The 15,647-nt window shown below is 45.1% G+C and overlaps 1 long non-coding RNA gene and 1 pseudogene across 1 annotated transcript in view; one reads left to right on the top strand and one right to left on the bottom strand.

Moving 5' to 3' along the window:
* Positions 1 to 15,647, bottom strand: part of LOC144411425 (uncharacterized) — a 59,086-nt gene that overhangs the window by 20,329 nt on the left and 23,110 nt on the right. The gene's annotated exons all lie outside the window — the stretch shown is intronic.
* LOC144411424 (GTPase IMAP family member 9-like) lies at positions 1,497 to 3,579 on the top strand (annotated as a pseudogene).

A 15,647-nucleotide genomic window follows, 5' to 3' on the forward strand; every position in this document is an offset into this window, starting at 1 on the left:
TCTCGTAAACATTCTTCGTTTTAATAATGCCGCTATCGGGCTATGAAAGCGGAAATGTGAGACTCTGTAAAGGACGTAGTTAGCGGACCAATCGCAGCCTGGTGCGCTGCGGGAGGCTTGCGTTGCTTGCGTCGAAAGTGACGCAAGCCTAGAAAAATGGGTCGACACACGCAAGCACGCAAGGAGGTGTGAAAAGGCGCGCAAGGGACACGCAAGGGGGTCTTGCGTCTGCGTCGCTCTGAAAACGTAGAGGCATAAACTAGGCTTTTAGTCCTACTGTTGTGTGAAAACATGTGTGGAAAACCTTTCCTCACTCAATCAGCAAATCTTTGAAATGTATCCAAATATGAACCAAAAGACCAAAACTACTAGCCCATCAAAATAATCTGGGTTTCTTTTGCTCGCAACTTCCTTTAACTGAGTCAGTTGACTGACATGTTGATTACAGGTTGTTCAGTGTGCGTTTTTGACATCTCAGGAATGAAGTGAAAACCTAAGGAAGTAGTAAAAGGAAGTAATCTCTAAACATCTTTGTTCACTCTATCAGCAAGTTTTGCATTTTATTCAAATCTGATCCCATTGTCTACAAAACTACTATCCCATAAAAATATTTGGGGTATTTTCAGCTACAGCCATCTTTAGCCATTAAACTTCGCAAATGCTTTACCAAATAACCTTTTAGGTTCTCAGTGTCTAAAATAGCTTTATTCCCTCCTTCAATTAAAATGGGAAAATGTGAAGGCTAGCATCGTTTTAACCATTATCCAAACCTTATTTAGTGTAGTTTCTCTCCCAATCGTTCGAACAGAATGGTCTCCAGGATTCTCATTTTGCCTCTTTAATAACCCTCCTAACTATGGCCTATTTCTTTTGGTAATCAATAAGATTATCTGTTGTTAATGTTCTGCGTAAATTCTTAAAAGCTCTGTTTCTGTCTCTGTCAATAGTCTCTTTGCATTTATCATTCCACCATGGAACATTCGTTTGAGGTGACGCTGAGTGGGCGGAGCCAAGTTTTCAGGTCAGCTGCCGTAAATAATTTTTTTCAGATTTTTTATTTGAGACACATGAGCCCCCTTCTCTAGCAGAGACACCTGAGCCCCCGTTTCATAAGAGCAGGGGCTAATTTTGGGTTTGGACCAGATACTGCCCACTTTGATCTCAAGTCCGGGGGTTCCGGGTGCGGGGGGCCGCCGGCAACTTGTCAAAAAACCTTGGAGTGAGATTTTTTTTTTGGTGGAGATTGTGGGGATGGGGGGCGCACAGAGGGGGTGGGGTGGCTGTGGCAACTGTATGGCACCTCTGTGGCAACTGTGGCAATTCAGTGGCAACTCTGGCAACCTGACGCCCTCTTCCCCATGAGGATGATGTACTAAACCTAACAAAGGATTATGAATATGTAGAGCATGCCACCTTATTGTAATGTAATTTATTCTTCTATACAGAACACCATTCTGGGACGGCCTTGCTTCGAGTCAAAGTTCAGTGCAAAGTCCATGACTGTGGACTGTTCCATGGGCAAAACCACAGTGGATTGACAACACGTCGCTGTTATCGACACCCCGGGCCTGTTTGACACCAGGTTTGGTCTGGATAAGACAACTGAAGATGTCTGCCAGTGCGTCACTTTCGCTGCTAGTGGACCTCATGTGTTCCTGGTGGTCATCAGGCTGGGCAGATACAATGAAGAGGAAAAGCACACAGTGCAGAGAATTCAAGAGATCTTTGGCCAGGCTGCAGACAGATACAGCATGGTCCTCTTTACTCATGGTGATCTTCTTGAAGGCACTATTGAAGACTTCGTGGGGGAAAGCCCAGACCTGCAGGAACTTGTGGACAGATGTAATGGCCAGTACCATGTCTTCAACAATAAGCTGAAGGATCGCTCTCAGGTCACTGAGCTGCTCCAAAAGATCTGAAATGTAGCCCAGAAGAACGGAGGAAGCCACTACACCAACGAGATGTTCCAAGAGGCTGAGAGGGTCGCTGAAGAGAAGAAACAACGTATCCAGAAAGAAAAAGAAGAGCAAATACGCAAAGAGAAAGAGGAACTGGAGAGGAAACTAAGGAAGCAATATGAAGAAGAGATGAAGAAAATAAGTGAACAACTCCAGGCTGACATAGAGAGGGAGAAGAGAGAGAGAGAGGAGGAGATGAAGAGAGAAAGGGAGAGAATGAAGAGGGTGAGATGGATGGAGAGAATAAAAAGGAAGAGAGAAGAAGAGGAGAGAAAGAGGGAGATTGAAAATCTGAGGAAAGTTCTCCAGGAACAGCGTGAGAGGGAAATGAAAAAAGAACAAGAGAGACTGCAAAAACTGCGCCTCGCTCAGAGCAATGATACTTGTACAATTATATGAGGTGGTTTTCCTGTTTCTTTGAATCTGCCAACGTGTTGATTGTCTCAACACTTATTGTGTTGCCTTTAAGGCATTCTCTGAATTTAAAACAAAACTAATTCGATCATTTAGGTCATTTTTTCTGTTCACCATGGATTACTTATTGTTTAGCCACTTCCTGTTACGTACTTCCGGTTCGGTTATTGGTGTCAGTATAAAAAGTCATATAATCACGTGTGCTTTAGAGGTCTTTTTGCATCCACTAGGAAGCATCATAGAAGTAATGCTGTAAGTACATTGTTAAATATTGTCTTTGCTGTGGATGTTATTATACATGTCCTTTCTGCGATGAGATTTGTTTGCAATTGTGTGTGTAGCGGCACGTCTTTGGACTATGTTTGCTTATGCTGTAAAATGTCTTATTTGGTACTGCACTCATGGGACTGTGTCAGGGACCAACCAGGCTCCACCACCACACAATCACAGAGATTGCTGTGACCAGAGTTCTAGTCACCCGCACCTGCACGTCATTAATTCATCAGCACTGTCAGCACAAAAGCACGATCCTCACACAGTCACTTTGTCTGGTCTTGTTTTTGAGTGAGGACGCTCTTCGATGCACCGCTTACCTAAGCTGATTCGGTATAGTGTGCTATCTGTCTGCCCGTGTCTCCATCGTCTCCTTCGTCTTCCTGGTTCCCGTCGTCATCCTGCCACTCACCTCTCACCAGTCTGAAGTGTGTGTCCCAGCGATCTTCCACCTCCTCATCCATCTTCAACGATAACTACTGTCAGTATTCAGTTTCTCTATTCATCTACATTACACCTCCTCTGATACACTCACCATCCAGTTCTCATTCACTTCTGCGGTCAATAAAGCTATTGTCCTTGTTGTGAGTTTCTGTTCCGTAACGGACTGCATGTTTGTGTTGGTCAAAACTACAACGCCTCTTGCCTTCATTATTCAGGTTTAACGAGTGTTCCAACACACTGCACGAGACCATTACTTATCTTCAAAATGTTTGCACTGCTTTGTCATACTTCTACAGCAGTGTGACTAGTTTCAAGGAGATTCCTCCCCACACAGAACGTGCAACAAGATCGTCCATGTGAGCATGTTGAATTGAGTAAACATTAACCTCTAATGGACTTAAATATGTCGTTTTCTAAGATAAGATACGTTAAGATACTTGTACTTTTGTTTGTTCCTTTGGGTGGTCTAGGGAAGTTTAAGTGACCTGCACAGATTGTTTTGGGCCACGCTCACCCTGAAGGGAGCTCATGACCCCATGCTCACAATAAATAACCGTTGTTAAACGATAACCCTGCAGCATTGGTCCTAATTTGGGAGGTGGGGAGACTCTTTGGTATGTTGCGCTGCGGTTCCCCTAGGGCGGGCGTAACATAATTGGGGGCTCGTCCGGTCTTTTGTTTTTCGTCCTGCGTTCCTGGTTTTTGTCTGTACATTTGTTACATAGTGTGGGTGAAAAATGGATTTCGATGGACAAGTTTGTAGCTGATCCTACACTTTAAGACACAGCAGTTAAGCAAATTTAGGAAGTTGGATTTGTTGCTCATTGCAAACACTTTTGACATAGAAATGCCTGTGAACATAAACAGAGAGGAACACAGGAGACAGCTCGTGAGTGAGAAGCTAGGGGACAGGAGAAAGTGAATATTCAAGCTACGCCGGTGATGTCGACTGAGGAGCTCCAGCTCACACTCCGCGTTAAGGAGCTGGATTTGAGGAATCGGGAGTTGGAGGTGGAAGCTATGCCCCTTAGGGTCAGCGCCTTAGAGCTGGAACGCCAGCCTAGTGGCCCACCTCAGTCACCTGTAACAAATCAGACACCGCAGTCTCCTCGAGATAGCTTTGATGTCAGCAGGCACATAGCGCTGGTACTACCGTTCAGAGAGTCTGATTTGAACGCATTGCATCCACTTTAAAATGGCCGACGGATGTTTGGACTTTGCTCCTCCAGCGTAAATTGGTGGGAAAATCTCAGGAGGTGTGTAACGCTCTGACACCGGAGTAGAGTTTGGACAATGATTTGGTTAAGGCGACAGTGTTACGGGCATATGAACTAGTGCCTGAGGCATATAGGCAAAATTTTAGAGGTGGTGGAAAGGATGAAAGCCAGACCTACGTAGTTTGCACGTGGAAAATGCATGATTTTTGATAAAAAGTGTCAATCCAGTCCTAGAGCAAAGCATTCTGTAGCTCGACGTGTGGTGGTGCCATTCTCTGACCAGTCCTATTGTGTGTTTAATTCCCCCGACCTGTTGGTGTGGGGAATAAAATTGAGTGTATTGCGCGTGCCACTTCATGTAGTTACTCTCCTCCGCCCTTGTGTCTGGCCCGGTGCGTGTGGCCGTGAGGGATCGGCTGCCCATCACAGGGATTGATCTTGGGAATGATTTAGCTAGGGTTAAGGTTTTCCCCACCACCGAAGTAACTGAAAACCCTACCGCTGGTGTGCCCATTTGTGATACCGCACCGCAATGCTGCCCATTTTTCCAGTCTGTGTGGTAACCCGAGCACAAACTTGCAAACTGGGTGATTTAGGGGAGCTTCCCAAACCTGAAGATGTGGTCAGTGGAAAACGGGGTGAGCCTAGTTTTGAGGTGGTGTTTGTGGAGTATAATTTGAGCTTGGCAGTAGAGAGAAGTCAGCTAATTATCGCTCAGGAAGCGGATAGCCTGCATGTCAGCTGCCCAGGAGCCGAAAGTTGACTCAAAAGCAGCAGTCTATGTGTATGATGAGGGGGTCTTGTTGCGTCAGTGGCTCCCGGTGTCTGGGGCGGAGTTTGATGTGGTAACTGTTAGGGTTTAAGCAAGATGTGCACCCCTAGTGGTGGAAATGATAATACGTGTAATGATGTTTAGTGTTAGAATTGTAGTTTGTGTTATTAGATATTAGTAAGTACAAAAGCATGTTCGATGAAGTGAATGCAATTTGAATCAAACACAAGTTATAGTCATTTAAATCATATAAACACTGTTCACATTAACATTCTGTCACAATGTGATGTTAAAACCTGGGGACGGATGCTAGTTAGAAAGATGGCGCCGCTGCAGTGGCTGCCTGTCGCAGTAGCGCTCGTGTGTTTAACTTTGTTTTGGGACTTAACTCTTTCTTTTCCTGGAATTTTCTGTGTGTTCTTTGTTTAAAAAAGAATCTACTAAGCGACGGCCTGATGGACCGTAACTTTTTTCCCCTCTTTTGGTGGCTTTTCTGTTACTTTTTTTACTTCTGGTAACGGAGAGCCACGCACAGCTGAACGGCGCATTTGTTTACTCGCTGACAGACAGGCCACAGTTTGTCCGACTGGGCAGCGTGCTGTGTGGTACTGGAGCTCCACAGGGAACTGTTCTGTCTCCCTTCCTGTTCACCTTATATACCACTGACTTCCAGTATAACTCGGAGTCCTGCCATCTGCAGAAATTCTCTGACTCTGCAGTGGTAGGGTGTATAAGTGATGGACGGGAGGAGGAGTACAGGGCAGTAGTGGAGGACTTTGTGGTGTGGGCGGGCAGAAATCACAGCTCCTGAACGTGGCCAAGACCAGAGAGATGGTGGTCGACTTTGGGAGGAAGACGACGGCTCCGCTACCGCTGAGGGTTCTGAGAGAGGAGGTGGCCATGGTCGAGGACTACAAGTACCTGGGTGTCTCCATCGACAACGGACTGAACTGGAAGACCAACATCAACGCCGTCTACAGGAAGGGGATGGGTCGACTCTTTTTCCTGAGGAAGCTTCGATCCTTCCATGTGTGCAGCAAGATGTTGGAGATGTTCAGTCTGTTGTGGCCAGTGCTTTGTACTTCGCCGTGGTCTGCTGGGGGAGCAGCATTGGAGCCGGTGACACCAACAGACTTAACAAACTTGTTAAGAAGGCCGGCTCCATCATTTGCTGCAAACAGGACAGCTTGGAAAAGGTGTTGGAGGGGAGGTCGTGGGTCGTTGTGGTGCAGGGGTTAGAGAAGGTGTGCTGGGAAGCACAAGGTTGGTGGTTCGAGTCCAGGCTGCCCCATGTTCCATGTCGAAGTGTCCCTGAGCAAGACACCTAACCCCTAATTGCTCCCCAGGCAAAAATGTGAAAAAAGGCCATGGGTTTAAAGTGTCATGTAAGTCGCTTTGGATAAAAGCGTCTGCTAAATGACCTGTAATGTAATGTAATGAGGTCACTGAAGAAACTGTTTTCCATATTGGATAATCATGACCCAGACCTGCTACAGGGACAGCGGAGCACGTTCTCCAACAGACTCCTTCAGCTCCGCTGTCACAAGGACCGATACAGGAGATCATTCCTGCCCAGTGCAATAACACTTTACAATAAATCATCCCTGGCTAAATAATGACAATAATAACCCTGTACTGCTGTGATGTTGCTGCTCTTCCTCTTCTCCTTTTACAAATTATTATTGTCTCTTTTGGAAGGTTATTCTTTTGTTTTAGTTAATTTAATTTAATATTTCTATCTTATTATATTGTGTATATAGTGTGTATCTTTTTATTCTATTTTCTTCCCTGTACATGCTGCTGTGATACCAACATTTCCCTCTTGAGGGATCAATAAAGTATGTATCTATCTAGTTGCCGTTCTTTATGGATTTCTTCCAATTTTCTTCCCAAAGAGGGTTTTTTGGGGAGTTTTTTCTCCTGTCCGGTAGATGAGCAACTGAATATAAGACAGCCGATTGAGGCAAATATCTTGAGTATTGGACGACATGAATTTAGCATTAGATCTTATGAAATAGTGTGATGAACTGTGATCATTAATGATGTGTTGTAATTAAGGTGTACTAATTATAAGATGAAGACTTAAACTATGCATGCTTTGTTATATTCACTCATTGGGGCATAAAGCCAACTGTGTCTACATTGAATGTATTGGAATGTGAGGGACAGATAGGACAGAGAGATTTCAGGTTACAGCTGCAGCTTCATACCCCGATGTGAAGGGGACAATCCAGGAGGAGACACTTTGAAGGAGAAGCCAATGCCAATGGAAAGGACTGTTGGAATTTTCCTGCAGCCGCTTTGATAAGTCACTTTACACTTGCTCAGAGAATTCTCTTTCGCGAAATATTTTACAGTTCGTTTTGTATTTCACTTTGCAATTGTATTCCTTATAACGTTTAGTTATTAAATACTTTTTTTGTTTTTTCAATTTAAGCAAGTTGACTCCTTTTGATTCTTCGTTTCTCCCCGGGATAAGAACAAAGGAGTGAGGCCTCCCTCGTGGGCTTTCCGAATCCTTAACATTACCCAGGTTTCGGTCCCAGGTATTACGTTTAGCACATGACCACCACCTGTCCAGACATTTGGGAATAAGAAAAACATACCATCGTATACTCAGTTATTTTATTTTTTTCGGCCAGGGTTAAAATCCGGTGTTGCCAAATATTGTTGATTGTGTGGTATTTTCCAACTGACTGAAAAACCGAATCAGGTTATTCCTACTGCCCCTCTACGTCAGATCCCGGTAATGGGTGAAGCCTTCGAGCATGTCATAGTGGTCTGTGTAGGCCCTCGACCAAAGCTGGGCATCAGTACATGCTTACTGTGATGTGCGTCGCTTCACGTTTTCCCGAGGCCGTGCCGTTGCGCTCCTTGAAAGCGAAGGCAGTAGTGAAAGCCTTTGTTATATTCTTTTCCACCTTCGGATTTCCAAAACGGATCAAGGGTCTAACTTCTAAGATAGATGTTCTAAGTCTAAGATGTTTGCACAGGTCATGGCGGAGTTGTCTGTTAAGCATCAGATCTACAGTGCATACCACCCAGAGAGTCAGGGTGTACTGGAGAGGTTTCATCAGGCATTCATGAGGTTGAGCGAAAATTAAGTGCCACGGATTATGTAATTAGAATGCCGGATCGTAAGAAAAAGTCTTTGGTGTGCCACGTCAACATGCTAAAAGCCTATTTTTCTCTATGGCCCCAACCTGCCATCAGTGCCTGGGCCGAGTATCTCCCCTGTGGTGACTGTGGTGTCACCCCCACACAGTTCAGAGGAGAACAGACTGTGTGAGCCTCTGGTCTCGGTTCCGCGCCTAAGGAACACTGACATTTTGGGTAGACTAGTCACTTGTCCTATTTGTCAGAGCCAGGAAAAAGTGATATTTGTCACCTCGTCCATGTCCATGCGTCAATATTTGGTGATAAACCCACCCAAGCTACATTGTTACAGCATGATGTGGAGGTAAGGGACAGCAAGCCCATCAAACAGCACGCATACCGGGTTAATCCAGCAAAGCAGGCTGCAATGAAGAAAGAGGTTGAGTATCTCCTGGAGAATGGATTTGCGGTCCTAAGCTCCAGTCCGTGGAGTTCCCCTTCCCTTCTGGTCCCAAAATCTGACCAAACGTCTCGTTTTTGTAACGATTACCGCAAGGTGAACGCAGTTACGACGCCAGACTCGTTTCCCGTTTCTGGATACCTTACGGGAGGTATTCAGTCGCTTGGGCGGTGCCTCGTTGACGTTAAATCTGGCTAAGTCTCAGTTTGGTATGGCGGTGGTCACCTACCTGGGGAAACAAGTGGGGCAGGGGTCATTTTTACATTCATAAATTAAAAAAATACAATCTGTCCCTGTTAAATGTACGGACTACTGTACTGACAACCAAAATATAATATAATATTTTAAATGTAACAGCCAGCCCTGTTATTTTTGCATTTATTATTTGTAAGGGATACAGTTGGTCACTGTTAATTGCACTAAGTAAAATTTTACTGGTGACGGTAATGCACCGTAATATGTAATAAGTAACAAGGTTATATTTACCACTGTGCTGATTACAGAAATACTTTAATATAAATACAACAGTCACCACTGTAAGTGTATTAACCATTGTGCTAATAACAGAAATATACAGTGGGGAACATGGGTATATTAACCATTCAGATTTTTTGTGGAAAGGCTGGGACAGAGAGACAGAGAAAATGAGACAGATTGAGAGAGAGAGACAGACTAAGAAAGGGAGACAGATTGAGGGATATAGAGAGACAGAAAGAAAGAGACACGAGAGAAGGGTGTGGCAGTGTAAAAAAAAAAGGACGTTTGGAGATGGAACTTTTCAACTCCACTTCAAAGCCATTTCTACGCACTCTGCATTACTGGAACAACGGCCTGACGGACTCCGGGCTGCATTTCTTCTTGAGGTAACTTGCCTACATAATCATCTAAGCTATATTTTAATTTGATGCTTTGTTTTCCACAATTTTGCATCACCGTTGCAAAAATGTTGATGTAATGTAACATTAGGTTATGGGTTTCTGCACTGAACGTTAGCTAGCTAGCTAACATTAGTTACCAAACGTTGGATAAGGAAATGTTTCAATGCAATAACTGTGGCAGGTCAGTTAAAACACCGAGGGGTTATGTGCTTCATTGCCAACGTCATAGAAATGAACCACGTTGTTTGTTTAAGCGCGTTGAAGCTGGTTGCAAAAATACCTTTGTTCGATATGGAGCATTTAAGGCTCATTTCTACCGGACACATACCGTTAACTTATCAGCTTCTGTTAACGTTACTGTCAGGACAGCTCTCAAATGCAGTCTGGCATTATGTGAACGTCAGTGTCAAAATACAAAACAGCTAATAGCTCATTTGAAGGAGCATCTCTTGGAAAGAAGCCGATGGATTGCCTACTCCAGGTAGGGAATGTGTCCATACCCCAAGTGAAGGAGTTCAAGTACATCGGGGTCTTGTTCACGAGTGAGGGGAAGATGGAGTGTGAGTTTGGCCGGAGAATCGGAGCAGCGGGGGCGGTATTGCACTCGCTTTACCGCACCGTTGTGACGAAAAGAGAGCTGAGCCGGAAGGCAAAGCTCTCGATCTACCGGTCAATCTTCGTTCCTACCCTCACCTATGGTCATGAAGGATGGGTCATGACCGAAGGAACTAGGTCACGGGTACAAGCGGCAGAAATGGGTTTCCTCAGGAGAGTGGCTGGTGTCTCCCTTAGGGATAGGGTGAGAAGCTCAGCCATTCGCGAGGAGCCGCTGCTCCTTTGCGTCGAAAGGAGCCAGTTGAGGTGGTTTGGGCATCTGGTGAGGATGCCCCCTGGGCGCCTCCCTAGGGAGGTGTTCCAGGCACGGCCAGCTGGGAAGAGGCCCTGGGGAAGACCCAGGACTAGGTGGAAAGATTATATCTCTGCACTGGCCTGGGAACGCCTTGGGATCCCCCAGTCAGAGCTGGTAGATGTGGCCCGGGAAAGGGAAGTTTGGGGTCCCCTTGTAAGAATACGTGTTCAAGATTTGGAGCCTGGTCGGGGTTATCAAAAATTCAGCCGAATGACTTCTCTCGTTCTGGGAAATTTATTTGTCAGATCACAGGTCAAGTATCAGCGCTGCGTTTGCAAAGGCAGGAGCAGTTCAGGCAGCACACAGGCCGGAAGAACAACTAACTAACATCAGCAAGAACATCATTACATTACATTACATTACATTACATGTCATTTAGCTGACGCTTTTATCCAAAGCGACGTACAATAAGTGCATTCAACCATAGGGTACAAACTCAGGAGAACAAGAAACAAGAAAGTGCAATTTCCTCAAATAAGCGAATTTACAATTTGCTATAGATGAGTGACGTCACAAGTACAATTTAAGTGCTGCAATTTGTTAGTCTTTAGTCGAGGTAGAGTCTGAAGAGGTGTGTCTTTAGTTTGCGGCGGAAGATGTGAAGGCTCTCTGCGGTCCTGATGTCTTCAGAGAGCGCGTTCCACCATTTCGGCGCAAGGACAGCGAAGAGTCGAGACCTAGTCGAGTGTTTTGCTCTCAGTGAGGGAGGGACGAGTAGTTTTGCAGATGCAGAGCGGAGAGTGCGGGGTGGGATGTAGGGTTTGACCATGTCCTGGATGTAAGCTGGACCCGATCCATTCACAGCATGGTACGTGAGCATCATGTTTTATAACCCTTGAAAGACAGAGAAGGAAATATTTCTATTGGCCCTAAACTGGCGTAGAGGAGGACCTTCCACCTCCCGCATCCAAGATCCGGTCACATCCAATGTCCAGACTCCTGACTTAACGTAAACATCGTAAACAGAGTGTGTATGTTGAATAGTGTTGGTGTGTCTCTAACCCCCCTTTGGCTGGTGTTACGGATCTGCCGGCTCCTCCTCCTCGTTTTGTCTATTTGCATCTCCCCTACAGGTGAGCAGAGCACAGGTGTGACGGGTTTCCTATGATTCCTTCCAGGAACACCTGGGATGGCTTTATGTATCCTGAGGGGTTTAAAAGCTGGAGAGACCTGGTGGAAGGAGGGCTGCCGCTTCTCCTTCTCTCACGCACCGTTTTGCTGCTTTTGTTTCCTTTTACATGACTTTTCACATACCCTGATTTCATACGCTTTCAGTTCTCCTGACTGACACTTATACTGACTTTATTTACTTTACGTTGCTCATTCGTTGTCCTTAATAAACGGTATTTTCTTTCAATCAACTCATCCGCGTGGTCTTCCCTCTCTGTTGCATGGCCAGGCACAGGCAGAACGTAACAGAATTGGGGGCTCGTCCGGGATCGATCCAAAACGACGTCGGTAAATATATATATAAAAAAAATATATATAATAATGTATGTGTTTGAATGTATTGAGACCGTTTCGTTTAGGTGCGTCTGATTCGGAAAGTGCTTTTGATCGTTCATTGATTCGAACGTGTTTTTTTTGGGAAGACGCATGCGGATTAAGGGGAAAATCAATTGCGTTTGGAACAATTGGTTTATTTATTTATTTTGTTGGTGCGTGAGGGGAGGACAACAATTAGGTAAATTTGTACCTTGGCCGTCGTTAAAGTAGGCCAGGTTGAAGTATTGGCGGTGAGCGATTGTTTGACAAGTGTAGGCCTGCACTGCGCGTCAAGATTGATTGATTTGATAAATTATCAGAGCTTTACGAGTGCCCGTTAGTTGTAATGTTTGTTATTTTAGTTTGTTATTTTTGTGCTATCCTGGGCAGAGGGCACCGTCGTGGAAGCCTTCTTTAACGGCATTTTGTCGGGGAAGTTAAGGCTCCGCTGATATTGTGTAATAAAAATCTCTGTCCTTGGGATATGCATGAAGAGGATCGCTATTTTTTCTTTCTTTTTACAGGGCAGCTCTGTTTTGTCTCGTCTGATGCGCAGTGTGGTAGCCACATTTGCATTGGGAAAAGGTGAGCTTGTTATCTTTATTTGCAAGAATTGAATGGGGTAAAAATCGTTTCATTTGTATGGCTAGTTTGGAGGATTTTTTTGTTACTCCATCCGTGGAGGTTTTGAATAATTTGACAAAGGATCAGTTGCGCCGGGTTTGTGACCATTATGGCCTTGACTTAGGTTTACCCAGAACAGCAAAATTAGCCCAGATTAGATTGTCCGTTCAGGCTGAATTGGTTGTTAAGAATATTTTGTCACCTGAATCTAAAATTATGGATGATTTGGGAGAAGCACTGTCGAAACCTCATTCGACAGGGTGTTCTAAGGTGGCGCTCACGTTTGAGCAACAAAAGGTGTTGCTAGAAATGCAACAGGAAGAGAGAGAAGCTCAACGTGAGGCAGAACGTCAAGAGAGAGAAGCTCAACGAGAGGCAGATCGACAGGAAAGAGAAGCTAAACGCGAGTTAGAGATGGAAAGAATAAAAAGTGAACGTGATGTGGCGTTGGAACGGCTAAGACTGAGTGCTGAAGGTAGGCTTCCAGTTGATGGGGAGGAGGGTCCTGCTCCTAGGGAGTCTGTGCGTTCCCCTGATATATCTAGCATGGTTAGGTTGCTGCCAAAATTCAATGAAAGAGATCCAGATATTTTCTTTTCTTTATTTGAGAGTGTGGCTGATGACCGTGGCTGGACTGACTCTGAAAGAACGTTGCTAATCCAAAGTGTTCTTGTAGGTAGAGCGCAAGAAGCCTTTATTGCTTTGCCTGTACCAGATCGAAAAAAGTATGTCAAAGTAAAAGAGGCAGTGCTTAAAATTTATGAATTGGTTCCTGAGGCTTATCGTTTGCGGTTTCGCAGCTGGAGAAAGGGAGAAAAACAGACTTATACAGAGGTAGCGAGGGAATTGTACAGCCACTTTAATCGTTGGTGCTCCACGGTGGGAGTCACTACTTTTGAAGAATTGTCTAACCTGATTGTTTTAGAACAGTTCAGAAACATCCTTCCGGAGCGCGTCGCTACACATATATTTGAGCAGAAGATGAAAACCGCGGCGGAAGCCGCAGTTGTGGCTGACGATTTTGCTTTGACACATAAGTATAGTTTAAAAGACACAGGTCAGATTTATCAGGAAAAACGTTTTGGACGTTTCAATAGAGCTTTGGGGTCTTCTTCGTTGGGTTCATTTGAGTCACCTACTCAGAGTAGAGTAGATTTACATTCCAATCAGTCACACAGAGGTGCTGTGAGTTTTCGCAGAGATTCTAGGTTTTCTGCGTTTACACCTGCCAGTCAGGCTAAGAATGATGCTGATGTGTGTCGATACTGTTTGGAAAAGGGGCACTGGAAGAGAGACTGTCCTGTGTTAAAGGGGAAAAGTCAGAGAAAGGGTCCTGGGGTTGTTAGGGGGGTCACACTTGCTGTATCTGAGCCTGTTAGACCTGCTAAAGTTGTGATGGGTGAGACCGAGGTTAAATCTGAAGGCATTGTGACGCCATTTCAGCTATCAGGCCTTTGCTCTGTTGGGGCCAGTGAGAGAAACGGTGGACCTGACTCAGTTGTGCCTGGGGGAAGTGGTTATTTTCCTTTCGTTACGGATGGGTTAGTTTCACTGGTGGGTAGTTCCAACCAAGTGCCAGTTAAGATACTTAGGGACACAGGGGCGTCTGAGTCTTTTATCTTGGAGTCTGTATTGCCTTTTTCTGCAGACTCTAGTACTGGGAACAATGTTTTAGTCCGGGGGATTGGGTTGCAAGTTGTCTCTGTTCCATTGCACAGGATTAATCTGCAGTCGGATTTAGTGCAAGGGGAAGTATCAATAGCAGTTCGCCCTTCTTTACCAATAGAGGGCGTCCATCTTCTTTTAGGTAACAACCTGGCTGGAGAACGTGTCTGGCGTGATGTACTGCCCCCTGTAATTGTTAACAATGTTCCTTCTATTCCAGCCGACAGTGACGTTGGTGGTCAGAATTTGACTGTCTTTACAGCTTGTGCCGTGACACGGGCAATGAGTCGTGCCTCTAATGATGATGTTTCTCAGAGTAGAGAGTTTAAGTCTGTTGTTGTGCCTAATTTACCACCATCTCTCTCTCATAGTGATTTTGTTGCAGCTCAAAAGGAGGATGCAACATTGAAAGATCTGTTCGTTGGGGTGTTAACGGCTGTGGAGTTGCGAAATGCAAAAAAGGACGTTTGGAGATGGAACTTTTCAACTCCACTTCAAAGCCATTTCTACGCACTCTGCATTACTGGAACAACGGCCTGACGGACTCCGGGCTGCATTTCTTCTTGAGGTAACTTGCCTACATAATCATCTAAGCTATATTTTAATTTGATGCTTTGTTTTCCACAATTTTGCATCACCGTTGCAAAAATGTTGATGTAATGTAACATTAGGTTATGGGTTTCTGCACTGAACGTTAGCTAGCTAGCTAACATTAGTTACCAAACGTTGGATAAGGAAATGTTTCAATGCAATAACTGTGGCAGGTCAGTTAAAACACCGAGGGGTTATGTGCTTCATTGCCAACGTCATAGAAATGAACCACGTTGTTTGTTTAAGCGCGTTGAAGCTGGTTGCAAAAATACCTTTGTTCGATATGGAGCATTTAAGGCTCATTTCTACCGGACACATACCGTTAACTTATCAGCTTCTGTTAACGTTACTGTCAGGACAGCTCTCAAATGCAGTCTGGCATTATGTGAACGTCAGTGTCAAAATACAAAACAGCTAATAGCTCATTTGAAGGAGCATCTCTTGGAAAGAAGCCGATGGATTGCCTACTCCAGGTAGGGAATGTGTCCATACCCCAAGTGAAGGAGTTCAAGTACATCGGGGTCTTGTTCACGAGTGAGGGGAAGATGGAGTGTGAGTTTGGCCGGAGAATCGGAGCAGCGGGGGCGGTATTGCACTCGCTTTACCGCACCGTTGTGACGAAAAGAGAGCTGAGCCGGAAGGCAAAGCTCTCGATCTACCGGTCAATCTTCGTTCCTACCCTCACCTATGGTCATGAAGGATGGGTCATGACCGAAGGAACTAGGTCACGGGTACAAGCGGCAGAAATGGGTTTCCTCAGGAGAGTGGCTGGTGTCTCCCTTAGGGATAGGGTGAGAAGCTTAGCCATTCGCGAGGAGCCGCTGCTCCTTTGCGTCGAAAGGAGCCAGTTGAGGTGGTTT

Source organism: Gasterosteus aculeatus, chromosome 8, assembly GCF_964276395.1.
Source record: "Gasterosteus aculeatus chromosome 8, fGasAcu3.hap1.1, whole genome shotgun sequence".
NCBI classification, from domain to species: domain Eukaryota; kingdom Metazoa; phylum Chordata; class Actinopteri; order Perciformes; family Gasterosteidae; genus Gasterosteus; species Gasterosteus aculeatus.